Source organism: Lissotriton helveticus, chromosome 2_1 (genome assembly GCF_964261635.1).
Source record: "Lissotriton helveticus chromosome 2_1, aLisHel1.1, whole genome shotgun sequence".
Taxonomy (NCBI): domain Eukaryota; kingdom Metazoa; phylum Chordata; class Amphibia; order Caudata; family Salamandridae; genus Lissotriton; species Lissotriton helveticus.
Genome location: NC_136059.1, coordinates 371,521,513 through 371,534,773, shown reverse-complemented (window position 1 = coordinate 371,534,773; position 13,261 = coordinate 371,521,513). Strand labels below are relative to the sequence as shown.

The 13,261-nt window shown below is 46.7% G+C and overlaps 1 protein-coding gene across 3 annotated transcripts in view; it reads left to right on the top strand.

Annotated features, from left to right (window-relative positions):
* RICTOR (RPTOR independent companion of MTOR complex 2) overlaps positions 1-13,261 on the top strand; it is a 1,600,666-nt gene that overhangs the window by 1,380,785 nt on the left and 206,620 nt on the right. The gene's annotated exons all lie outside the window — the stretch shown is intronic.

Genomic DNA, 13,261 nt, shown 5'->3' with positions numbered 1-13,261 from the left:
GCCTGTGAGTTTGCGTCAGTAGCGGACCGATGTGCGAATAGGCCGAAGGCAGCACAACGCGCCAAGATCCGGGTGGCACCGAGGTGGTGTCTAGTAAGTTGCCGCACTGGTGTGGCCATCCTACAATGTTGAAAGTCGGCGTGGGGCGCCCCGTTGGCCTGTGAGATGGCGGCAGTAGCGGACCGATGTGCGAATGGGGCCAAAGGCAGCACAACAATATTTTCGGAATAGAAGACACCACAAGGCGCTGAGATGCCAAGATCCGGATGGCACCGAGGTGGTGTCTAGCAAGTTGTGGCACTGGTGTGGCCATCCTACAATGGTAAAAGTCGGCGTGGGGCACCCTGTTGGCCTGTGAGATGGTGTCAGTAGCGGACTGATGTGCGAATGGGGCCAAAGGCAGCGCAACAATATTTTCTGACTGACACCACAAGGCGCTGAGATGCCAAGATCCGGATGGCACCGAGGTGATGTCTAAGTTGCGGACCGATGTGCGAATGGGGCCAAAGGCAGCGCAACAATATTTTCTGTATGGAAGAATCCACTAGGCGTTGAGATGCCAAGATCCGGATGGCACCGAGGTGATGTCTAGCAAGTTGCTGTACTGGTGTGGTCATCCTACAATGCTGAAACTCGGCGTGGGGCGCCCTATTAGCCTGTGAGATGGCGTCAGTAGCGGACCGATGTGTGAATGGGGCAAAGGTAGCGCAAGAATATTTTCTGAATAGAAGACACCACAAGGCGCTGAGATGCCAAGATCCGGATGGCACCGAGGTGGTGTCTAGTAAGGTGCACTGGTGTGGTCATCCTACAATGCTGAAACTCGGCGTGGGGCGCCCCATTAGTCTGTGAGATGGCGTCAGTAGCGGACCGATGTGCGAATAGGCCGAAGGCAGCACAACGCGCCAAGATCCGGATGTCACCGTGGTGGTTTCATAGTTGAGAGGCACTTCATCTGCAGTGGGGCGCCGAGATCCGGATGGCACCGAGGTGATGTCTAGCAAGTTGCTGTACTGGTGTGGTCATCCTACAATGCTGAAACTCGGCGTGGGGCGCCCCATTAGCCTGTGAGATGGCGTCAGTAGCGGACCGATGTGCGAATAGGCCGAAGGCAGCACAACGCGCCAAGATCCGGATGTCACCGTGGTGGTTTCATAGTTGAGAGGCACTTCATCTGCAGTGGGGCGCCGAGATCCGTATGGCACCGAGGTGATGTCTAGCAAGTTGCTGTACTGGTGTGGTCATCCTACAATGCTGAAAGTCGGCGTGGGGCGCCCCATTAGCCTGTGAGATGGCGTCAGTAGCGGACCGATGTGCGAATGGGGCCAAAGGCAGCGCAACAATATTTTCTGAAGAGAAGACACCAAAAGGCGCTGAGATTCCAAGATCCGGATGGCACCGAGGTGGTGTCTAGTAAGGTGCACTGGTGTGGTCATCCTACAATGCTGAAACTCGGCGTGGGGCGCCCCATTAGTCTGTGAGATGGCGTCAGTAGCGGACCGATGTGCGAATAGGCCGAAGGCAGCACAACGCGCCAAGATCCGGATGTCACCGTGGTGGTTTCATAGTTGAGAGGCACTTCATCTGCAGTGGGGCGCCGAGATCCGGATGGCACCGAGGTGATGTCTAGCAAGTTGCTGTACTGGTGTGGTCATCCTACAATGCTGAAACTCGGCGTGGGGCGCCCCATTAGCCTGTGAGATGGCGTCAGTAGCGGACCGATGTGCGAATAGGCCGAAGGCAGCACAACGCGCCAAGATCCGGATGTCACCGTGGTGGTTTCATAGTTGAGAGGCACTTCATCTGCAGTGGGGCGCCGAGATCCGGATGGCACCGAGGTGATGTCTAGCAAGTTGCTGTACTGGTGTGGTCATCCTACAATGCTGAAAGTCGGCGTGGGGCGCCCCATTAGCCTGTGAGATGGCGTCAGTAGCGGACCGATGTGCGAATGGGGCCAAAGGCAGCGCAACAATATTTTCTGAAGAGAAGACACCAAAAGGCGCTGAGATTCCAAGATCCGGATGGCATCGAGGTGGTGTCTAGCAAGCTATGCAGTTGAGTTGTGTGCGCACTTGCGGCGAATAGGTCGAAGGCAGCATAACAATGTTTTCTGAATAGAAGACACCACAAGGCGTTGAGATTCGGTTACCACCGAGGTGATGTCTAGCAAGTTGCCGCACTGGTGTGGCCATCCTACAATACTGCTCCGAATAACGGCGTGGGGTGCCCGAAGGGGGGGGGGAGGCGGCGTGAACGGGCCTTCCTAGGTGGAGGCTCGTCTGCTGTAGTGGGGCGCCCCTTTACCGTTTCAGTTGCCATTCAGCTGAGTTTCGGCTGCTCTTGATGCTACAGCGACAGGCGGCTGCAACAGGACTCTCAAAATGGCGGCCTGTTCTTTGGATTTGGGCCTGGTCCACTAAAATGGCCCTGGGACACCTTAGAACTCGGACGCTCGATTTTTTTTTCCTTTCCTGTACATGCAAAAAAAGGTAAATGCCCGGTACGTTACACGCTTCATCTGCCACGATGAACTCTCCAGAGGAACCGAAAAAAAATATAGTTATGGTAACTATACCATGCATCGTCATATGGAGAGGTGGCACCAATTAATTATAGTGCTGCATAAAAGAGAGATTTGGAGGAGAACCCCTGACCTGCTAGTACATTCATCAAAGAAGTGGCACTGACAGCATCAGAGGCAAGGGAAACGGTCCCAAATATTTAGAAGAACTTTGGAAAGATTAAAATGACATGTTTAGATTGTGGCAAATTAATTTCATGTGGACAGATGAGTGTTACTCTAATAAATACAGCATATGAACATCATCATAGTCGATGGTTGGTAGAGACATTTTGACTATATCCTGGACCTGCCCGTCCTCGCCCAAAATGGCGCCGGAATAAATGGGACTCGTAACTCCTTGTTGTGTACTGGTTGCAGAACCTTGAAATCACGAGATACGTATGCAGTTTTGAAGCACATGGCGGGCGGGGACGAGAATTGATTGAATATTTCGACATCCCTATTGATATTAAGTTCTGATGTGTTATTGATTACTGTACTATTGAAAGTTCGAATTAACGTCACCCATGGTACTTGCCCGCAAATGTATATCTAGATAATTTTATTGTAACTGGCCCTGTCGTATTTTAATTATAAAATGTACGTCCACCGATTCCGTAACTGTTAGACACCTTAGTTCTTGCAACCTAATGGCCCGCCCGTTACGTTCCTCTACATTGTAAATGTCTACTCATCATATACGATTACAGTTTGCTCCGTGGCAGGCCCACGTGGTTATAGGCTCGTATTTGTATAATGAAATTTTCACAATAAAGGTTTTTAAAAGAAAACATGGTAGTAGTATATACATTGGTAAAGTTTTTAATAATAGTCACTGTTTTAGAATCATTAAAAGGCAAGTGAAATAAAGCAGACCGATTACATGAAGGGTAAAAGGTATAATACGAAGGAACGCAGTAAAGATAAATGGTCAAGGGCTGTTGTGTTTTCTATTCCTGCAACATAAAGTGATCGATAAGAATCTCATATTCAGGCGTATCGGCGACTAAGACAGCAGGTCGACCCTCTTTTGCTCAACGGCTCCGTCATGGGACGAAGAAACGCTCTTTTTTTCGAAAAAAGAATATATTTTACTTGCAGGACAGTTGTAAATTTTCCGGGAAAGTACATAAGCCTGGAACATTATAACATATATTTAAGAAAAAATAATGTTCGGAAGTAATAAAAAGCGTAATTTTTAGGTCATATGACCAAGCCTTTCATCATTAGAATAAGAAAAGTAAAATGAACCAATGAAAAGTTTTATTAACAAGTCACATGACTTGTTATGTTTACGTTACGCGCTGCGCGCCCCGGATGACTTCCGGATGCGCTAACGCGGCGCGTCATATGACGCATTACGCGACAACGCAGGTCCAGAATATAGTCAAAATGTCTCCACAAACCAGCGGTTGGAACACAACCCCTTTCAGCAGGCTAAATAGTTCTGTTAAATGACAACAGAAGGGACAGGCAACAAGAACCATCAGTCAAAGAGGGGAGGGCTAGTTCTTCTCTACCGGGTTACATTGGGGCGCTACCGGAACTGATCGAATTGGTAGTCTACAGTGTTTCTGGATGTTTCAGACTGAAGCTGGGGTTAGCATGAGAGCAGTACCATTTCGTAGCTCCGTCGTGGCCATTCCGCAACCAATCATGGCAGCCGCTCTTTATCGTTATTTTGGGCGGGGTGGGTGGCGGAGCCGAGCTGTTTTGCAGCCATCATTGTGTGGAGTTCAGTTCATTTCACTAGTTTTGTATTTGTCATGAGGGGTTGTTCCTAATGTTTCTATTTTAGCGAGGTCAAAAAGAGATCCCGTTAGTGGCCTACTGATTTTGCTCGATACCTTTTCTTTTTTTTTTTACACGATTTTTCATTATCTGCAAAGACTAAACAGAGTATTGCGACTCTGTGTTTGTTTGTAAATAGAGAATGAACCAAAGAGAACCAATTCTAAAACAGTAAATACTTGGATAACAATCAATCAAATGGAGAGAGAAGCAGGCACGACGTATTACAACGGGGGCAAAGGCCTGCGTTAACTACCCTTCACTATGTGCAAAGAGAGAGTACTCCTAATAGAAATGAGGGGGGGGGGCACCATTCAAAGCAGATCAGTGTGCATAAACACGAAAATGTTTTCACTTACCACGTACTTGACATTCGACAGCTTATGATATTTGCTATTAAAAAACCATTGAAATTCACTGAAAAAACCATAGGTTATAGATCATATATAGTTAGGAATTAGCATTTAAAAAACCTTGAAAATTCACTGAAAAAACCATAGGTTATAGACCATATATAGTTAGGGATTAGCATTTAAAAAACCTTATTTTACTCACACAAAACCATTGAAATTCCATATATAGTTAGTTGCACTAACTATATATCGCGCACCCGCAATCCACTGCTGATGATGTCACATATTACATCATTCATGACATGGTCAGTGACATCACTGATGACATCACTGATGACATCTCAAATGACATCACTGATGACATAACTGATGACATCTGAAATGACATCACTGATAACATCTCAAATGACATCACTGATGACATCTCAAATGACATCACTGATGACATCACTGATGACATCTCATTTGACATCAATGACCACATCACTGATGATATCATTCATGTGACAATACAATGCATCTCCTCACACTTTAATATAACCTCTGTTACACCCAGTGTTAAATACAGAGTATAATTTTTGAAACCATTGACACACCAATACTAGTTACTACATACGCACTCAGTGATTCCTATGTTTACACACACATTCACTCATTTACCCATACAATCATTCATACATACAATCACTCATCTTTACAACACTATCATATGCACTCATACACCTATACAGACTCTCACACTCTGTCACTCATCCATGGAGTTACTCACACACCTAGTCAGTCCTGTAAATAATCAATCACACTTCCATTTTCTAATCTATACAGTTAAACATAGAGCACCTTACATTTTGAAACATATACTAACACATACTTACTCTCTTATACAATCATTGATACAAGTACACATTGATCTGCACAGAGTCACACACCTCCCAGCCAGCCACACACACACTCAGTCTCCCATACAAATACTTGGGCAATCAATCAATAACCCATATAGTTACTCATATAGCTACTGACCAACACATGCAGCAGTTTACAGAACAACAGACATAATGATGCACAAATTAAGACAGTTTAGTCACTAACCCATGCACTCAGTGAGACACATTTAATCACTCACTCATACAGTCAGTCACGCACCTACTAAATCCTTCATCCAGACACTTCTACATCTACTCATTCTTCAATATGTAAAACATATTTAAACTTTTCAGAAACACACAGTCACTGGATGATGTCATCAGTGATGTCATTTGAGATGTCATCAGTGATGTCATCAGTGATGTCACTGACCATGTCATGAATGGTGTAATATGTGACATCATCAGCAGTGGATTGCGGGTGCGCGATATATAGTTAGTGCAACTAACTATATATGGAATTTCAATGGTTTTGTGTGAGTAAAATAAGGTTTTTTAAATGCTAATTCCTAACTATATACGGTCTATAACCTATGGTTTTTTCAGTGAATTTTCAAGGTTTTGTAAATGCTAATTCCTAACTATATATGATCTATAACCTATGGTTTTTTCAGTGAATATATATATATATATATATATATATTACATTACATGAGATTTAAAAAAAAACACAATATCATAAAGAATCAGTAAAAATGATAACATTTTAATTGTGAAAGTGATTTACAAGTGTTCTTCTGAAAACAAGCTGATGACCCACTTTATTGTTCGTGATAAATGTTGTATGCGAGCTTAATTATTTCGCACATGGATCGGAAAGGCTCAGCCTTTTATCCTTCTCAGATCAAAGGGCGGAGTTGAGTTCCATTCAGTTGAAAATAGTAACAACAATTTGTTTGTGCGTACTTATGTAATGTATCTCAGGCACTTTTCGTACGTGTTGGCCTCTAGGCGCGGTGCCAATTAAGGTGGGAGCGAAACATGATCTGGCCTGCAAGATGTCAGGCGAAGCTTAAGGGCATCAGAGGGTTTTAAGAATCATGGCTCGGAGGGGTGGCCCTGACATGAGGTAATAATCAAGCTCCGAGATGCATCTACTCTGTGGCGTGTGCGCTATAAATGTTCATTTGGTATCCTTTCGCACGTGGTGTGGTTCACTGCCTGACAGGTATCAAGTGCCACAGGTTTGGTTTGAACACGCATCATCGACTTTTTATTGGTGCTGGGCAGTGCCACTGACATACCTGGGAGATGTGGCGCCCCCTCCCATCAGCCATGCCCTCTGCTGACGCACCACGGTCCGCGTGCACATCCCGCTGCACACATTAGAGTCACACCTGCCACTCGCCCCAGGTTAAGCAAATGATGGACTGCTTTGTGTCGTTTCCCTGATTCATTTATTTTGTGAATTAGTAAAGCGCTCCATCCTTCTGCATCTCAGCGCTAGGTCTGTAGGTCAAGCCATCCCATGTAATGTTTAGGCTTGAGTTTTATTTGTTTCTCGGAATTGTACTCTTTCTGCCTCTGTGGAGGACATATCCCAGGAAGGTGTAATGTTTGATCAGATGCGTACATCTATTTGGTAGATTTAGTTACTAGACAGCTCCTCACCCTAGGTGCAGCCCCTAGAGACGGAGTATCTCTGAGCAGCCTTGCTTCGGGTGGGTGATGCAAGTTTTTAGGTTTCACTTAAGTGAAAGCTGCGCACTGCGCAGCTTTTTTACGCAGGTGAAAACCTAATGAGATTAATATGTGGCTTTGGAATACGCCCTCTGTTCCATTGGCTAGCTCCATAAATGGAGGCTAGCCATTGGAACAGAGATCTGTCCGTCATGGCCGGACCAGATTCGTGGGCGTTCCGGCGATTTGTACTCATCCCGCCCCTTTAAGAACGTCATTGCGGCGGTGGGCGGGTTTACTTTTTTTTTTCAATGTTTGTTTTCGTCATTTCAGCGAAGATGGCGGCCGGGCAGTAGCTTGTTTAAGATGCTGCAAAGTGTGTCCCGACCTTGCAGCGGCTGTGCCAGGGAGCAGGCCACCGTCTGTGCCAGAGTAACCCGATCCTTTCCCCGATGTCCCAAAGGTTCTGCGGCGGCGAGTTCACGAAGCTCCGAAAGCGGAGCATTTATTCAATCCGCACGGTGGCTCGCCTTACCTATACTGCAGCGCACATTGGCCTGCTGGAGGACGGGCACGGGAGCACTGAGCCGCGACGGGCCTGAGGCAAGATCAGTGGAGGCCATCGGTATCGCAGCCTGAGCGTTAATTGCGGCAGAAGGTGCCCAGCGAGCCACACCATCTCGGCCGAACGAGCTATTAACGGGCGGGGGAGCAGGAATACGGCGCAGGACGCCCCCCTCCTCCCACTTTCCTCCGAAGTATCGCGGCACTCGGCCGCCTTTGATGTCGCCCACATATGGTTGCTCTGAGCAGCCTTTATGAACCAAGAACTGTCTGGAAACAATTACACAACCTTGCGACTGGCGACGGATGCAGATTAGAACATTTCACGTATGTTAGAAAGCATGAAATCGTTGGGCCCAGTTCTAACTTTGTTAGACAAATAGTAACGTCCAAATGAAAACAAAATGTGTAGCTTTTTATTTTAATTTTATGTTGCATTTATCAAGCACTGATCCGCTGCTACCGTGTAGTAAAATTAAGGTTGCTGTGTTTTGCTTTTGCATTGTTCCGGGTTACAAAGTATCAGAGTTACCGAGTAGTGACTTCACACCAGCCCATGCGCTGTTGCAAACTACTGAGTGCCTAGATGGTATCCACGTGTTCAAAGTCACCTGCAGCTACTAGCGATGTAACAAACAATGCACAGCAGCAAACCTGACATCTCATTAAACTAAATATATAAAACATAACATAAACTCCTCCTGAGTCTCACGGTGCCCGGTGACCGACATCAGTTGCTAATCTAGCTCTACTTGCATTCTGGTGCTTGTCATGTTTGTGTCCATTCAAATATAGGACCACAAATACCAGAATGCAAAGCGGAAAGGTGTACCAGCAAAGGTTCTTACGTCTGATCCAGCTGCAATACCTTCGGGTCGAGTTCACGCTATGTAAACACTGCAACAAAAAAGTGTGATGTCACTAGTGAAGGCAGGTGTGCTGTTACTGGTGCAGACTGGACGTGCGGTCCCCGACTATGTTACCTTTTGGCTACGCTTTCACTAATGCGGCCAGATGGACTGCACTGCTGCAGCGTATGTTGTCACTCGTGGAAACCGAATATGCCTTTATCGGCACAGGCAGTGCGCAAACAGGCAGTTGTCACTGGCGTTGGAGGACTGGGGTGTTAATGGCCCAGACAGTACTCAGCTACTCCATAAACTTTCCCACTACCTCTCCTTCCCCTTCCAATGTGCTCTTGTGATCCAGACGGGTCTTTGGAGGCGATCTTGGGCACTGACAGCAGTGATGCCGTGGTATTTTTTGTTTTAAAGTGCTTCAATACCTTCGGGTCGAGTTCACGCTATATAAAAAAAGTGTGATGTAACTAGTGCAGGCAAGTGTGCTGTTACTGGTGCAGACTGGACATGCGGTTTCCGACTCGGTTACCTTTTGGCTACGCTTTCACTAATGCAGCCAGATGGACTGCACTGCCGCAGTGTATGTTGTCACTCGTGGAAACCGGATATGCTGTTATCGGCACAGGCAGTGCGCGAAAAGACTGTTGTCACTGGCGGTGGAGGACAGGCAGCAGCTGCGCAATAAACTTTCCAACTACCGCTCCTTCCCCTGCCAGTGTGCTCTTGTGATCCAGGCCGGGTCTTTGGAGGGGATCTTGTGCACTGACAGCAGTGCTGCTGTGGTTTTTTTATTTTTAAAGTGCTTCAATACCTTTGGGTCGAGTTTGTGCTATCACTCCATTGGCCTAGATGGCGCAGGGGTGAATGTTTTGGGTAAGAGTGCAGCTGTGCTTAGCAGGTTTGGATCGCAGCACTGGCTGTCATATTTTTCCTTTGTATTATTATTGTTACACTGTTAGTGCATGTTCTCTTTTAGCCACATGATGCAGGAAACAAATACCACATGACAGTTTATCTGACACCTGAGCGGGTACTTTAATATACAGCTCTCTTAGGTACATGGATGCAAACTCTCTATGGATAGTACAATGCATATTGCTTTTCACATGATGTAACAGTAGATGCTATGGCACCCAGGATAATGTGATGCATGGCTAAATACTTATATGTCCCAAAGGCCTTTGAAGCACAGACCCTCTCCTCGCCGTTTCTCGTCCAGTCCCCTCCTCCTGTCCCTCGTTCATATTATTGACCCTCCCGCATTTCGGCCGACAAACGTTCATTGCCATGAGCTGCCTCTATTCTTTAGCGCAGGCGCACATTGAGACCCACTCATCACTTTCTCCATTACCGGTCTAGTTGTTATCCTTTCACCAATTAATACCCCCCATTGACCTATGCACCAACCGTATCATGGCAGTGCATATCTTGTATATACACACCCACTTTTACCCCATCCGCATCCATTACCCGGATGAGGACTTGCGTTCGAGTGGAGCACATTACCCGTGCATTACTTCACCTATTGTAAGGTAAGAGACCACACCTGCATACTCTGTTCGTACGATGGATACTTCCCTACATCACTCGTGGGATTCCTCTTTTTACTACACCGGTCGTGAGCTGGTTCTCCGGTCCGGTAGCTGCTTTTACTCTTCCTCTCCGTTTTTGCAGCTCCACCTTTGGACCTACCCGTCCTGCCGGCTATTTCACCCAGAGCTTTATTTTAATTTTAAACATATCCTTCTCGGACCGTCTCTAGCTGTTACAGTTTGCCAAGGTACGCAACACCAGACTCACCAGTATTACATTCTTTCACCACCCGTCATTACATGTATGTGCATTTTAACAGCGCCGTTACTGTTTCCACACAATCTCTATTCCTTGCTCCGCTACTGTCTCCGTCATTCACGCTCCCTCTACCCTGGGTCATTCGTCATACTGCACCGCTGCATGTTTCCCTATCCGCATTCATGCCTATGTACTGTCTCTTTGCCATTTTCCAGATCGCACCCTACAGCCACGTGCCTTTTCTACGTGCCATTCGTTATACTGTACATGCATAATTATGTTTGTGCACACAGGAGTTTCCCCCTACCAGCGACTTTGTAGGAGTGGACGTACCCAGTGAGTGCCCATGCCCTACGGCTCCGCATTATCTCCGCAGTTGATAGGCGCCCATGATATCTTCAGCGCGCCATCTGCTATCACCTTTACTAATTGTAGTGCACATTTGTACATGTGTTCACACACAACCTTTCCCTAATAAGCACCTTTGTTTTAGTTTGTGTGCACCCCATTCTGCCTAGTCCTCTCTACACTGCATCTTAACCATTGAAATTTCACTACACACTGTGTTTTTCGACTATACACATTCATAGTAAAACAGTGATTTGTTGCCTTCTGTTACTTTTGACCCTAGAATTTGGGTTTGTTACCACTTACCAGTACCGAGTACCAGTGATGTTATAGACTTCTCTGGCATGTTTTGGTCTTCTCTTAGGAACGTACGGGGGGCGGGCTCTGTGTGTGTGTGTGTGGCTCTGTGTGCGTGTGGCTGTGTGTGTGTGTGTGGGTGCAAATGCAATAGGTCTCGCATTTGCGAAAGATTAAGCTATTGACATTGTAAATGACAATGCCATTTATTTATCTGTTTTCAAAACCAACACATAAATAAACAATTTGTCATTTACAATGCCAATAGCTCTAACTTTGTCAAAGGCAAAACCGTTGCATTGTAAATGCTTGTTGGAGTATCTTCCTCCTTACCCTCCTTGCCAAGGTGGGTGCTCAGAAGACCACCTACTGCTGTTACAGCAGGAAGTTCTTACTTTGCTTAAGAAAGGTGCAATAAAGGTGGTTCCAGAGCAGGAAAGGGATGCTCCCGGTATTTCCTGATCTCCAAAAAGGATGGTCTTTTAAGACCTATATTGGACCGCAGGATTTTGAACCTTAACCTACAACAGGAGAAGTTCAAAATGTTGACCTTGGCTCAGGTTCTTCTTGTGCTGCAACAGGAAGACTGGAGGGTTTCCATCGATCTACAGGATGCGTATTTAAATCTTCCCATCCTGAAGTCGCATCGTAAGTATCTCCGGTTCACGGTGGGATCGCAGCACTGCCAGTTAGTGGTTCTTTCGTTTGGTCTTACTTCTGCACCTAGAGTCTTTACGAAGGTGATGGCAGTGGTAGCGGTGTAGGAGAGTAGGGTATGCTTCCTATGGTCACCCCCACTTTTTGCTGTGATTTTCTGGTTTTTCGACTTTAGTGTGGCTGTGGGCCTGGTAATCAGACCCACAGCCCAGCTATTCTCTCTCTAAATTTATACCATGTACTTTAGGTACATACCTAATTGGGAATTGGGTCACCTTTGTGAGCCCCTGTATAGTGTACCATAGGTACCCGGGGCATAGGTGCATTCAAGGCCTACCAGGGGTTGCAGCAAGTATTATGCCACCCCTGGCTGGACATCCAAACGGACACCACAGGCTGATCACTCAGCCTGGGCAAGGTGGTGTAATCACCCCTTACTTAGATATAGTATATCTATATCTACCTATACATATAGACACATAGGCACCTATAAGTCACTCCTATGGTAGGCCTCGACAATCCTGGAGGCAGAGTGCTAGGTTTTATGTGAGAGGGTGCCCTAGCATGAGCTGAGCCCCTCTGCAGCTTTCGGAACCATCTCCTTATAGCTGTTCTATGATATAGCCATATACTCTTAAGTGCATTATAATCCTCGCTGTAAATGCTAACTTTGGTTTGGCTTTATCAAAACATGTCGTGTAAGGTGTCAAACACTTTGGAATACTACCCCCCTGCCAGTTCTGATGGCGGGGGTAGCTTTCCACCCTTCTAGAGGGGGATGACATGTAGTTACTGCTTTACCCGGTTAAAGTTAAACAGAGCCTCAGCATCACAAAATGGATGCTGCTGCCACAGACACGAGACTGACCTCCTGCTGCTGGACGAAACTCCGGCAGCGGAGGCCTGGACAATAGGTTTCCTGCCTTGGGAGGTGCTAGCACCTCCCTAGACAGACTTTTAGTGTATTGGGCCAGGGAGGGCTGCACAATGAGACACTGCCTGGGGCACACAAGGTGCTCCATGCATAGCCCGGTTCAAACCAGTTACTGGGGCGCTCCAGCCCCAGCTCTGGCGCGAAACTGGACAAAGAGAAAGGGGTGTAGATTAGTATAAAGATAGGAGCTGTGTCTAGAGACATTAGATTATCCTGGACTGAAACTCTGAAATGGAACTCTTGGACCTTCGACGTTCTATACCGACTAGAAGACTGAAGACATCTCCCTTGTGGTCAAGGAGTGACCACCCTGTGCAAACAGGCACCACCAGTAACTTGCCGGTTTGCTTTGTCGACGCTCCTGCTGGAACCTGAAGACTCAGCGACTCAGGAACTGGACTTCCAGACTTCTCCGACTCCGATACACATCCACAGCAAAGCTGAGACCGGTGGCGGACACGAGAGACGTGGGACCGGACACCCTGGACTACCTGCCATTTGCTAACTGTGCAACGACGAGGCACCCTCGAAGTTGTGCATTGTGGTTTGAGGAGCCCCAC